This window comes from Syngnathus acus, chromosome 15 (assembly GCF_901709675.1).
Source record: "Syngnathus acus chromosome 15, fSynAcu1.2, whole genome shotgun sequence".
NCBI lineage: Eukaryota > Metazoa > Chordata > Actinopteri > Syngnathiformes > Syngnathidae > Syngnathus > Syngnathus acus.
The window spans coordinates 3195094-3210120 of NC_051100.1; the positions used below are offsets into that span (position 1 = coordinate 3195094).

General features: G+C 42.9%; 1 long non-coding RNA gene across 1 annotated transcript in view; it reads left to right on the forward strand.

Moving 5' to 3' along the window:
• Nucleotides 1-12473, forward strand: part of LOC119134474 — a 44598-nt gene extending 32125 nt beyond the window's left edge. The window contains exon 4 of the long non-coding RNA XR_005100347.1: nucleotides 12370-12473. This is a non-coding gene — a long non-coding RNA (uncharacterized LOC119134474). The remainder of the gene's footprint in view (nucleotides 1-12369) is intronic.
• Nucleotides 12474-15027: the final 2554 nt, after the last annotated feature.

The following is a 15027-nucleotide window of genomic DNA, read 5'->3' on the forward strand; positions in this document are numbered from 1 at the left end:
TAGCTAGCTATTTTTTAGCTAGCTGTTTAACTATCTCGGGTTAGTGTTATGAAGTTCTTGTTATTAATAATTATAAGCTATATCGTTGTATTTGCCATGAGCAAACTAAAGAAAATTGGACACAAAGGCAGAAATTTAATTATTCTTTCCCGCCAGCTTTAGCGCTAGCATTAGGGCTAATGTTAATGTTGATGTTGTGTGAAATTCTTGTGAATTTGCTCTGTGTGGGGGAAAAAAAAACAAAACAAAAGTTGCTGGCTTGCAAAATGAGATGCCTTAAAGCAAAAATAAGAAGTTATTGTACCTTAAATCAAACTGGTTTTGATGCTACGCTGACTTGTAATGAGTACAACAACATGACTCTGGCATTGTCTTGCTGGTTTGCGTTAGCATGGAAGCTAATGTAAGGTTTTATAATTGTAGTTTGTATGTATTGTATTTATCACAGGAAAAAAAAATAGATACATTTACTGCTGTGGTGTATTTGTATTTGTGATTATTTATTTTATTTATTTCCTGCAGCAGCGGCCCATTTAAAGCTGTCTCAATTTTGGTTTGTAACTCAAGCAATACATCGACATTACAAAAACATCCGATTTAACCTAACACTATGTCCCTTTTCTGGCTTTCATAAAAGAGTGAAAATAGTGTCTCTGCAATTACAACAACTACTTCAACTCCCAGATTGTTTCACTTTTCAGAGGATCTTGAAGGACACTAAAGTTGATTTATGGAGCCACGTGTTATAAATACCTGAAATGTTTTAAAGCTTCAATGGCATTTCCGCTTGATGAATGTTTAAGACAAACTGCAAATGAGAGTCGAAAAAGTAGATATTGCCGGCATCCATAAGCGAAGACTATACGTCAATAGTGAAGTGCGGGGACTCCTTTGTCATAGCTTGTGCAAAGCTTGAACACATAGACAAATGGGCGAGGTGCGCTATGGTCATTCAGCCGTGCATGTCTCATCTGTAGCCAGCTTTGCCAGAGTAGTCATCTTCATTCCCTTTGTCCTTACAGCGCGAGGTAATCTATCAGGCTCCAGACGTGCTGGAAAGTCCGACTGACTCTCCCATTTGAATTGAGAACCCAGTTTGCGCTTTACGTGGGGTCCCAGTTAGGCCCCGGCTGCAATTGAGAGTGAGTGAGCTGTCCTTGATTCATATTACTGTCCCGGTATGATTGAGCTTCTCTGGTATCGCCACAGAGTGGGGAGAAAATTGAGCACTTGACTTTGCGTGGCTAGAAATCCCAGTCCTGCATCTATGCATTTGCTCAGGTTTTTTTTTTTTTCCGCAAGACATGCTCCAGCTCTTTATGTTGCGCTTGATCGGACGCAAGCGGCTGGGTGTTTACAAGCCGACGTTTAGCACTTTGTTCTTCAGTAGTCAGGAACCTGGTCTTGTCTAAGAAAAAGCCAAAAAGCTGAGCTTTTTTTTTTGTGTTAATCAAAGGCACTGTGCTGTAGGGGTGTGTAGACTTTTTCAATTCACTCTATATGCTTGCAAGTATTATTGTGTGATTTATTTGTATGTCTTGATGCTCCGTATGCGTCAAAGCATTTTTTGAAGGTTTATAATTACTGTAACATCTATGCTAATCGCAATTAGCTCGTATATAGCGTTTTTTCATTTTAGGTTAGCATTAATCTAGCAGACTTACATTTGAAAAAAATGATAGTTTGGTCGAATATTTTCATGTTTAGATGTAAAATTTCAAAGAGCACTATTACTTTTAAGTTTTGATATAATAAACTCCAGTAACATTCATAAATAGAAATATAACAACCAACAAACAGCATGTCAAATGTTCAATGTTAGCTAACCTGTAATAGCCCAACACGATCACTAATGAAAATCGTAACCCTTATTAAAATGTGACCTGCTCCTGCAAATCTACGATCATTTCAATCAATAGAGATCTTGTCCGCCTTTAGTTCCTTCCTCTTGGGGCGGGGGATGTAGTATTCATCAGCTGACTCAGCCCCCCCCCACCCTTTACCTGACCGAGTTGGGGCCTTTAGCCCCGATTGCATCGGGGAGCCGATTATGAAGCATGACTGTCGTTCCGGCAAAATATTGACATGGAAACAGCGAGCAAGCCAATGGCAACAACAACACGCACACAAATACGCACAAAGTCATGTATGGCTTCAAGATGTCTTCATACAGATACACGGACTTACAGAGCGTAAAATCCTGATCGATGGCGGCTCATCGGCATTTTTGTATGAGCGTAGCTTTGATTTACGTCATGGGGAGGAGGTTAATCCTACATTTTTCATTCCAGTGCAACTGAGACCATATCGGAAAAATCATTTGTGTATTGTTTCATTCCCATACGTTTTAAACACATTCAAAGTTAAAACAAAGCAGCCATTCTCAATTTATTGCTCGCACCGTTCTCCAAAAAAGATTTATATTTACTTCTTACTCTTCGGAATCTTTGGAATCAAACAGACGTGTATGTGTATTAAACAGCAAAATGTCAAAGCAGGCCAAAATTTCAGTTAACTGAAGTCGAGCTTAGCTTAATTAACATACAATGCGAAACGTTGCAGACGGGCTAACAGAGATTAGCAGGTTTTCTTTCAAAAGTTTGCTCACCATTAATGTGATTTATCAACTGGGCACATCCAAAAAAAAGAAAAGAGGGACCTCATGACAGGAGTGCCGGCAACAAATCCCGTTTGCAAGTTATTATTTATTTCCCGCAAAGTTTGTCAAACTCACTGTGATAAACCCCCCCCCCCCCCCCCCCCCCAAGAACCCGACTCCCTCCCCTTCCACGAGTTCCCTCTTGTGGCCCGTTCCCGCACATGCTCCCCCACATAATTTATGACTGCCTCTGGTCCTGATGACAGATTATTAAAAGTAGAATTAGTTTTGTGCCGGGGATTTTTCCTGTGGGAATTGGGAAGGCAGGGCTCTCTGTGGAAGGTCTCTGACGAGGTCTCCATTACTAATAGAGGCAGACTTTTTTTGAACACACACACACACACACACACACACACACACACACACACACACGCACACGTGCACACAGGCACACACACACCCTTCCCCCGTGTGATGGCAAAGCGAGAAGACTAATGATTTGAATTTACTGTGGCAGGCGTCACGTGCTGTGAAAGGCAGCATTGGAGTAGAGGAGAGGTTAAGTTCTTCCCGTGGAGAGGTTATTGGATTGTTAGCACCAGAAGGATAATGTTTTTGTCATCGACTGCTGCTGCCGCTGCTACTACACGGACGCCTGGAAGCAAATCGGCCGCTGCCTGTGAAGTATGGTCAACATTGTGACATCACGCGGAGAGAGGGAGATAGAGTGACCCGCCGCTGTGTGGGAGTTCTTGGTCCAGCTGTATCGGCAGTTTTTAAATTTTGGATGTATTTTTACAATACACAATTTAAGACAGGCTAAATTTAGCGTCGCGTGCACAAAGCTGGAAGAATGGTATACCGGTTGCTAATTTAATCCTAAATAGTCAACCTGTTTTTTAATAAGTATATTGAAAATGTTGCTCACAGTAAACAATGAATTTACCAAAAAATAAAATAGAGGCAGATAATAAATACTCTTCCTCAAAGAATATTTAAAAAAATACTTGTTCCTGTTTACATTAAATAATGTGACAAATTTTCACTCATAAGTGAACCAAACAAAAATTGCATGGGGGACGGGGGCAGAAATAAGCGGAAGAATTAGTACGATGCCACTTCTCTGCAGACTGGATGAAAAAAATGAAGCGGGCCTTATATTTACTTTGCCCACCCTTGCTGTAGATTATCACTACAAGTAGGCGGGACTGTTCCGTAGCCCCCCCACCCCCTTTGACAAGAGCCCGTTTATTTCTGTATTTCTCAAGTCGCCTCCAACTCTCTGATTCTCTCCCCTCAGCAACTCTTCTCGTTCCTCCTCCTCCTCCTCCTCCTCGGCTGCCACAAAAAAGAGTAGGCTTTCAATTCCCCCCCCTGTTCACCTGATGGCCGTTTGGAGCCTGTTCCCCCAGCGTGTGTCTGCAGCCTGGGAAGCAGAGGGGAGTCTCAGCACAGCTGAGAGGCTCGGCTTAATCTTATGCATCATTAAGCACTCAGCGGCACACCGCAGCTCCTCATATACATCATCCACGCTTAATAAACATAATGATGACATAAGATGTAATTCCAGATGAATTTTCATTTTATAGGGAAATGGAGAATTCCTGTAGTATGAGAGGAGGGAGGGCCGAAAAGGACGGGAAAGACGAAAAGAGGCGAGTGAGAGAGAAAAAGTAAATTATCTGGGAAGTACAGAATAAATGATGTTTTTTCTCCGCAAGATGGATGGCGGCTTTCTGGGGACACTTGAAGTGGGAGGGAAGGAGGGGGTGAGAAAGGTGAGGGGGCAGAGGGCCGCCGTGGCACCGGAGGGGGACAAAGGGGTCGGCGAAGAGAGAGAAAAATGTTGGTCATTCCGAGTGTTTTAATCGCCGGGCTTGATGGACAGGCTGAGAGGACCTGAAATGCGGCCATCCATTACGAACGGGCCGGCTAGAAGGGCCGAGAGGAGGCTCGAGAGGAGGCTCGAGAGGAGGCTCGAGAGGAGGCTCGAGTTTCGGCGCGAGGAGGATGAGGAGGAGGAAAGGGTTCCTAGGGCGTGGCGGGAAATGGGATTCTGATGGAAGTGGGAGAGCAAGGCCACTGTACACAGTCGAGGCCAATGAGGGCGATAGCAAAGAGGCGTGTTGGGTAAGGCAGCAGGACGAGAAACTCGAATAGCTCGTGTGACGGCAGGGTTGTTTTCCGAACCACAGACGAGCTCCAGGCAAGAAGCCCTCAATAACAGAAAACTGGGTGATGGGCAACGTATCCTAATCAAGATCAAGAACACCCCTGTATTTATTGACGTTGTTTACCGTTATGATTTAGCATTAGCATTAAGCTAGTGGACTTAAAGACTTGTTTGTGCTTGCAATTTCTACCAAGCTATCTAGCTAGCTGTATCTAAGTTCTCTAAGCTATATAAGGTATAATAAAAATGAATAGGGATGGGTTAAATGCAGAGGACACATTTCACCACACCCAGATGTGTGTGTGACGATCATTTGGACTTAACTTTAACATGTTTTAATGCGCTTTTACAGTTTGGCTGCTCTACAGGCAGCATCTATAAAACGAACCGGCCAAAAAAAAAAGATTGTGTCAGGAGAAAATAGATCGTCATAATAGGATTTGGAAATTATCCAAATATAACATATCTCCCCTCTCTCTCCTATCAGTGATTCCTGGCACAGATGAGATAAAAACCTTAAATCTACAACGGTGTCATTATATTTGAGGAATGGGAAGAAAAAGTTTCAATTCCACATGTTTACCACTGAATAGGTAATTCTCTTTTCTATTTGTATTCCAAACACCATTGGGAAATAAGAAACTACTCAGCTATTGCTGGTTTGTTGGTGGGGTGCATGCTTCCAGCTGGACCCCATCCCAGACTGCCATGCATGCGTAATGTGGCCAGCCCGGGCTGCCAAAATTAGAATTCATGCTGTATATTGAACAAACAAACAATGACACAAGCAGACCTTATGCGTGAAAAGAATGTTCAAATGAGTCAACAACGTAAACACGGCTTTAAACTGAAGCTGCAAGAAGAAATGATTGTTTTCATTCTCATTGTGATTTTCGACCGCAGTCATGTTTGCTTGTAAAATGGCGAAGGTACGGTCGAGCCGAGACAATAGATTTTAGCGACAATGCTAACACAGTACCACTAGATGACGTCACGCTATTTTGTTTGACGCCGTAAATTCGAAAGAAGAATAAAAACAGCAAGTATTTCAGACAAGCTTAGTTTTTTATTTTTAAACATGACCTCCTCTTTAATCCTGTTTTTGACGCCTACAGAAAATGATCAAAATACGTTTAAATAAAAATAGGGTACTCAAAATAGATCCAATTGAGTATCCGATCTGGAACCTTACTCCGATAGAGGGGATGCAAGTTTCCAAATTTGGCTCCTCGCCTTACTATCATCCAATTTGCTATTCACGTCCACGCACTTTCATAGCAGAGATGTGTTCCACGGGTAAACGAGTACAGCCCTGACTGGTGCCGTGCAGCAGGGGAACCGTCTGAAGCAGCCCACCAGCTCGCCTCTGGTGGCCTGTGCTGCACAAAGGCATTTCTGGATTCAAACCTCAGCATGTTCAAGGCCAGTGGAGCGCGCCCAGCACTATGCCAAGCCTAGATGGGTGCCAAGGGTGCCACTAACCAGAGCCTCATCCCCTGCACTCTGTCGTCTCGCGGCCAACACAAAATGCTGCAGTATAACATAAAAGGCTGCAAAGAACAAAAAGCTCACAAACAAGACGGGGTGGGGGGGGGGGTAGCTGAGGTTTAGATTCATTTCCTTTTTGAGCCTTCATATGTTTTGAATGACTAGTGAAGTGCGCGCGGAACCAGCACACGTCCGTCTTATGACACGCGACCCTCCCATTGTCCGAGCGGGGTAGAACCTTCCAGAGATAATGTTCTCATAATTGATGCACGCACTGTTTGTGTTGTTTCTTTCTGGTACTTTTCCCTCCGCCGCGCTCGGCTCCTGGCACTGAGCACAGATTACATCTTGTTTCCCCAACTACTAAAAGTGTCAGAGGCTGTCTGCCTTTGCTTTTATATCATGTTATTAATGGCAGCCAGCACACAGACCCCCCCCCCCCCCCGGTCTTTTTTTCTTTTCTTTTTTCTCATAGGGAGTGTTTGCTTGCTTTTGCTGCTGGTGTCTAATTAAAAGATCTCTGCTTACAGGAGCAGAGAACGACTTAGATAGAAAGCAATAATTGCAAATGTTATTATTCCGCCGGCTTGTAGAGAGATGATATGAGTTTGGAAGTGTGGATGGTGGAAGAAGAGGTAACATTTAACCTCACAGCTCGTAACATCAATTGTAGGTTGAAGAAAATAAATGGAGACAAATAAGAGTGTTTGTAAATTAACAGAAATGGAAAAAGGCTGCCAACTGTAACTGCTACTAAATCTTTTTTTGTTCTCTGACCAGAAAACCTACTGCAGAGAAAATTCTAAACAAACAGTATTGTTGCTTGTTAGGATTTAAAAACAATTCCCCAAATAGTAAAAAAAAAAACCTAAAAAAAAACTTGAATGCAAGTTTGTATTTTTGAATTTTTCGTAAACCAGGTCATTCAAAAACTATCTACCCATTTAAAAAAAATCTCAAAATTCTAACGTATGACCCAAGAGCTCAAACCGTTCTCACTGTCGTATTTCCCGACGAATCGCAGCGTCACGTATTCACGCCGACCAGAGAGTGTGACCTTGCAGATCGTGGTGGAGGCCGGGCCTGGCCGGGCGGGCCCTCTCTGCCGCAGCACTGTCTTAACCCGAAGAATTATGTGCTCAGATAATTAGCTCTTATAGGTACACTCTCCATTTCTCCACTCCACTGAGCACATCATCTTCCTCACCTCTTTATTGTTTGCTTTGCTTTGTCAGATCGATGTCTTGCTACTGCGTAACCAGCACTCGGATGTGGGCCCGCATAAATCACAACAAGGTTTCTGTCGCTCGGGAGAGCGCCGGGGCTACGCGTACAGGCGATGCACACACACGTAAACAAGAGGGAAGGCTACTTTGTGACACCGGCTTTCGGCGTGTTCTTTTTGTCAATCTGAGAAAAGACTGCAACATTTTTTTTGCTCAGTGAACACCTCTGTTTTTCCCCTCGGTTGCGTTAGCGCTTTGCCATTATGTTGTGTTTGAGAGACACTTTTGATTACGGCCAAGCCGACATCAGTTTTTTGAGGCCAATGCCAAATAAAATTGCGATAAACGATTCATCGGATAATTGGTTTTAAAAATATATGATGACTCGAATGATCTCTTTTCATCCTGTAAAGCTTACAATGGCAAAATTGTGAGTTACAGGCGGATTATTTCAATCTTTTACAATACAGAAAGATTGGAAAAAAATTGGAAAAAATTCTGTCCTTTTTTTCCGATTTTATTTTATCTTGTTTGAATGTAATTATCATTGTCGTATGTTGAAATTTGTGTGTGTGTGGGGGGGCAAAACCAATGAATCGGTCAAAACCAGTTGGATTTAGGTTCGCATGATTGTATAGCATGACATTTCTTTTATGGTGACTTTGTCTATAAAATACAAAAGGAAAAAAAAAGTACATTCCAGTGAACACTTCATTTGGGCTTGAGTTGTATCACCAAAAGTATTACGGTAACACAATTTTGAATTTAGTCGTGATCAAATTCTACGCCAACAGTAGAGGTGGCAAGTCATTGGCTAAAGGTGACGGCTGCACATGAACGCATTTGAACCAATTTGAAATCCATATTCTGCTAAGCATCCATTCTACCGCATAAGCCCGCCATCAGGGGTGTGATCGACGCACACGAGGGTGACACACAGTCAGACTTAGCGCTAAGCTCTTTCCAAAAAAAAAAAAAGCACACACAGCCTTGATTATGGCGCATGAAATGAGGCAGAAACACAATCGCGTGCGTAAGGACCTGCAGGCTTGGATCAGCATCCCATGTCTGCGTGTGCGCTAATGTCACCCTTAACAGCAAGCTAAACACTGCAGGTTCGCACACATTAGCCATGCCTGCTAAAGCACTCATTTACCACGCAGGCCTCTTCGTCGCGCACAACGACGGGCCCCGACACGCCGTTCTATTAGAGGGCATCCTCCATAGAGCAATGCTCAGCCAATCGTGTCTCCTCCCGAGTCGGACCCACGCAGAGAATATGCTCATCGCCGGCTTGTATATTACACTTTACAATATGTGTGCCGCGCTCTGTGACGGTCGCTCAGAAGCATCATGGCCGACCGACGCCGTTTGGAAATTTGGCACCTGGACCTGAATCGCAATTATAGAAAGCAGTAGAACACAAACATCATTTAGACCAATTAAAAATCAATATTTATCAGGCCTTTGTCAAAACGTTGGTCAGAAGTCGTTAATTAAGACCGCTTTTATTTGTAAACGAGCAAATGAAAAGCATTTGCTTGCTGCTCGCTCGTTAGTCGTCGCGTTGACTGTACACATAATAATCCCCGTAACAATGACCCACTTGACCCGGCCCTGTGAAAAATAACAACCAAATGTCTCTTTCCTTTCTTTCACCCTATTTTCTTCTTTTTTTTTTTTTTAAACGTGGTCTGCACACTAATAGGATGTTTGTGCTGAAAAGGAATTTGTTTATGCCCGGCAGCTCATTACATGCTGCTCTCTAATTGATTTGGATGACCAACACATTAAAGTAATGAATTGGAGTCATTGTGTTTGATGAATTGTCTCCTTCCCATTAAGACTGTTTGACTCAATGCGGTCTTCTGTTAGAGTAAACGCAATTGATTGACAGTGCTGCGTGGATGTGTGTTTTGTTACCTCAGCCAAGGCTAGAACGTTCTAGTTAAAGCCTTTTGGTAAGAATTTCCACAATTGTCATAAGTGGAAATGTTGTGGGTAACCATATTAAACCTCATTAAAACACAATTTAAGTGCTCATTAGCACCTATTTTCTCTCAATGAAGAGGTCAAGTGTGCTTGCTTCAAGCTGTTATTTGTCAGTCAAGCTGACACATTCAACAAAACAGAATGAAAAATGGTACAGGTATATTTAAATACCAAAATGTTCGACAAAACCATATTTTATCTAATGAAAGTGTGCTAGCTAGATGCTAACATACAGTATACTGTTCCCCCGCATATGCTCATTTAGCTTAGTGGATTTGTTTTTTGAAACCTTTCCTCCATTATTTGCTATTTTGATGTTCTATCTGTGTGGCATTATCTTGCGTGATGCAGAAGAACTGAAGTGATTTGGGGATACAGACAGTTAGCATTAGTGTTTCGAAAACACGGTCATTACTGACATCAATCACGTGCGCTACTTTGCGACACGTTTCCTTAATGTACCGTTTTAAATGCAAAGTGCGTCGGACATACGCGGCGTGTTGCTTTGCTTTACCTCAGCCGGCCGCTTGTGAAATGTATGTGAGGCGAGCTTGGCAGTCACCAGGCGAAGGATGCATTGTCTTGTCTTTAGCTGTCATTAGGCGGAGTCTGGGGGAGGTAGAGGGAGGGATGATGTGCAAGCAGTATGGGGTCGGCGAGGAAGTATTTATGACCCTGTAGGAAAGTCATTGGACTGCGGAGATCGCGGGGAGATAATGGGAGGGAATGGGATGCAGCGAGGTGTTCTGACTGCAGCGAGCAGACAAGAGAACAGTCAGGATAAATCAATGTTGGTCATTTTCACTTTCCCCCCGCCATCACTGCTCGCCTCAGCGCATCCACCCCAAAGTCATTTACACATTCCATCATTAGGACCCCTCAAGAGTTTCAGTTGTGCACGGGAAGAGGAAATAAAAGCCGTGTAATTCTTATGTAAAAGTGACCAGAGCACGGCGTTGTTGTTTTTTTTGTTTTTTATAACCAATATACCGGCTTAATACCACGGCGCGGTGATTCCCGTTTGATTTAATTCGGAGGCCGTCGCTTGAACGACTTTTCTGGTGACATTGGGAGGCATACAAACAAGACTGCACCTCATTAAACAAGAACAAACCGAGGGGAAATTACACTTAGTTATGGGAATGGCTTTTAAGCATGCAAAGCATTACTTGAGTCTAAAAAAAATAAATAAAATAAATAACGTTAGCGCGGCTCGGCGACGACGCGGCGGGCGGCCATTAAAAAGAATGAGGAGCCGGGTACAAGCTCACCTCTGATGATCAAAAGAGACAACTCATTACAGAAGTATATTGACCTTAAAGATGACTTAATTTAATAAAGTACTTCCCCTGAAGTTAGCAGAGCAATTATGGTCACTTGAGGACAATCCACACAGATAAAACAGACTACTGAAGTAGGCTTTTTTTTTTTCCTATTGAAACAAATACAAATAAGCAACCTTAAATATTCAAAAATCATTGTTTGGCTATCTACAAAAGGAAAAAAAAACTTTGGGTATTTTGCAGGTACTGGATGTAAAGGTGACATTGAATGGGGACGGCCGCGAGCTAATCTATTTGCATTACGGCGTGCGTTCGCGCTCCCATTATATATTCCAAAAGCAATTAACACTTCATTAAACGTGGAAGGTGTTAATACAAGTGATAAGACGAAGCCATCTGTCGGATTCTTCTCCCAAGCCTGACATCCACCTGAAGAACGTTTGTAACCGATTTAGGTTCGACATTTGGACGAGGATACCGATTGGTTGTCTAATAACGTAAATAATGATGAGCAAAATATATTGATACAAAATTTGAGCTGAGGTGGAAAGTTAAAAAAAAAAAACAATACCGGGAATTGTAACCTATATTATTGAGCCAAGCGTCGTACGAACGAAGACTGACTGCAATTTGTTGACGAGATAAATGTTGTGTTTGGTCTCGTCTGTAGATGCGACAAATGAACGAGCCGAACGCAATTTCATTCATCATGTTTCTTGAGGATTTAGCGAGATTTGCTCTCATTAGCGACTCATCCGTCAGGAAGACACTCTGATCCCGCAGAGAGAAAAAGAGAGCGAGCAGGGGGAAATATGCTTCCCCCGCACTTAATTGGAAGCTGAACACACACCCAAAGAGAGGCAGCGGCTATGTCAACCTTCTACATACCCAGATTTGTCTTCCAAATTCAATCCGTCAACATCCTAATTGGCTCTCGCTTTACCATCGCTGAGTCGGACCGGCTCGGGTTAAATGAGCAGAGGAAACGGTCAAATATTGCGAGCCTGGCAATCATCGGCTTGTGAAAATGTGGAACATTAGGATTTAAAGTATATTTGGATGCCTTGACTTGACGACCCAACTTCCCGGTGATCTGTAAATGCGGCCTTACGAGTAGCCAACTGAGGTGTCGACAGTTTCCACATCAAGAGCAAGTAAAACAGGCCGCGTTCAACACAAGCCCTCGAATGAGTATCGACATATAATTCAAGGAGCTGGCAGCACAATGGCTCTCATTAGTCTTGCGAGAGTCGGTAATGGCAGATCACCTCTTTGGGCCACGCAATTGACAGGCTGCGCTCCCCCTCAGCAGATATCGGAGAGCTTTTTATTGGCTTCCTGCTCCAAACAAAAAACCCGCCCCACCGCCGCCTCTTAATGCCGCCCGATGGCCTGGTTAACCTTGGCGATGCCTCCTGGAGAGCTGGAAAAGTGTCACGCAAAGTTCACTCAATCATTAGCACCGCAGAGGTATTCGATTCCTACAATGCTCTTAAGTTTGATTGATATTTAACGTACGGAAGCGTGATAGTGTTGGCACCGGGTACTTTAACGTTTGCATCCTTTGGAGCAAAAACAAAAATGTGGTCTCTTTTGATCATCTTTCAGGTCGCACATCTTGATGGAGGAAGGATATAGAATACATGCTAACGAAGAGTAGCACGGGAGGCAATACATCGAGAATGATCACAACTCCGAAATTGTTCGACAAAGGTAACTTTAATATATTTCCATATTACTGGCTTGAACATTTGCAACCAGCTATGAGAGTTAGCATGCCTACAGATGGTAAAATAAATATTATCGATTTGCTAACTGGCAAATTAGCAACATGCTAAACTTACAAGCTAGCGTACGTCATACGCTAGTTTCCATGACTGTATGGCTTCTTCAAACAGAAAAGAAAACTTTTCTGTAGTTACTAGCCCAACTTAATGGGACTTAAGCCTCAAGTCATGTGACCGGAGTACCCCACATCTGCTGTGAGCATGCAGCAAAAGGGAAAGTTTCTCCCTGCGTTTTAATGAACAGGTGTCTACATAACACAGGCCACCCCGCAGATGGCGGCGTAATTAGCAGTCATTATGGTGGTCCCGAAGAAGGCCGGGCACAGAGCGCCTAACCTCTTCACCCCTTGACAGGGCCCATGGCGTGGTGGTGGTTGTGATGTTGGGGGGGGGGGCTGCTGACACGTGTTGTTCTCCAGCAGGAGTTAAAGGTGGAGGTCACTTTTCACAAGGTGTCATCCTGGTGTGATGCAAACTCATGTGAATGAGGGTGAACATGTCAAGGGACAATTAGCCGTGGTTAGCGAGTTACTTAGCGAATTTACGGCTGTCATTGGAAAGAAATTTGCACGATTGAAATATAGAATATATAGAACAATCATTTACTGAGGAAAAAAATCGATATTTAAATATAGACAATACTGTACGTGAGTGTTTGTAAGACGACATTCCCGCTTGACACCGGTTCACGGTAGCGTGTATGCTAGTGTGACCTCACACTACTCTGACCTTTAAAACAACAGCGCCGGCTCCCTCCTGCAGCACTCAAGGTGGTTACGGATGTGGTTTGCAGGGTCATTCCCTGTTCATGTCGACGTTCATGCCCGACTACACCGCCGTTGTCGGGCCGCGACGGGGGTGAGCACAGGCGGATGAGCGTATACTTGTGTGTGTGTGCGCGCGTGCGTGTGGCCCCGATAGGCTTGTAATTCCCCCTCACTTAGAAACGAATTCCATCTAATCTCATTCATGTCAAATAGCGGCGTGACACGTTGTTTTATACTGTAACATTTGGTTATAGCGAAGCACCTGACTGCTTCTCGCTTCACCCTCTGGATATTAAAAGCGGGACCTATATTTCACTGGATGTAGCTTAAACACAGTGTATTACCGCGCCCCCGATAAATACTTCCACTAAGTTTGTCGCCTTATAGCGGAGTTCATTCAGCGGGGAGCCATGATTTACCATCAGCTCCCGACGGTAAGAATCAAGGTTGAGCTTACAGAAGGAGAAAATGACCACGACTGCTTTCAATAGGGAAGGTCACTAATCCAGCCATTCAGCAGATTCATGGATGAATTGCTAATACATTGCTTGCTTGTTGGTTGCTGTGTCAGTTTGCCAGAGAAAGCAAAAATGACAGAGGATTTAAGGCTAACGGTAAAAAAAAAATACAGTCAACCCCCTGCAGATCTTAATCGAATGATCGCTTAAAAATAAAAAAAATTAAATAGCTTTAGCATTCTCATACACCTTTCAACAAGTCTGTTAGCTAATGCTAACAAACGTGATAATACAAAACAACTTTAACAGGCTAGGAAAATTAGCCTAGATGGTATTTCAAACAACTTCATAAAAAAATCTCTGTATATCCCAGATTTTGGCCTATATCAGTCTGTATTATTTCCCCGGCACTAAACGGCGTTTCATTGTAGTGAAGTTGAGTATAGAGATTTGCTTCACAAAATATTAACTGCTCATGCATTTTTGCCGCCAAACAACAAAATATCATTCTTGTCTTACTATAAAATTTTAATGGGTGCTGAATGGAGGTATCAAGTCATCCATTCCAAGTCATAATCAGACAGTTTCGGATGAGCCAGTTCGCCTCCACTGCCGCCATTTTTTTTTTTCTCCCATCAGCAAGTGATTATTGCAATAGCGCTATACACTTAAGTTGCACGCCGACTGGCTGACCAGCGGCACTAAGCCAGACACAAGCCCGACATAAATGGCCAATCGGCTCATTGCTTTTGGCCATAAAAAGAGGGCGAACCGACTCCTGCTAACATTTTTTTTTAATGCAGACTCATACCTGAAAGTTGCTTGAGTGCTGCATAAAAATGGGCATAGACAATTGAGATATTCATAGAAAAAGTGAGGGGTTTTTTCCCCACCATTTTTTGTCATACAAATACACAAAATGTGGTGCGGGTTTTCCAATGGACATACAATGCATGCTTAGACTTTAGTCTGCTACCGTAATGCTAATGCTAATACATAAGTGTAAACATCCAATGCAATGATGAGTATCTAGTATATGGTGGTGTTTTAACCCTTGTTCAGACAATACTCACAGTCATATATTCTTTATCGTCTACAAAGAACAGATATGACTACTTTTTAAAATCACTTTCATGGAAAACGTATTTGATGTTTACCATTTATTTTTGTAGTTCATGTTTATTTTTTCTAAATGCATTTCATATTATATAAAAATAGTATAGTATAAAATGGCTGCCAAATATGCACACGTGA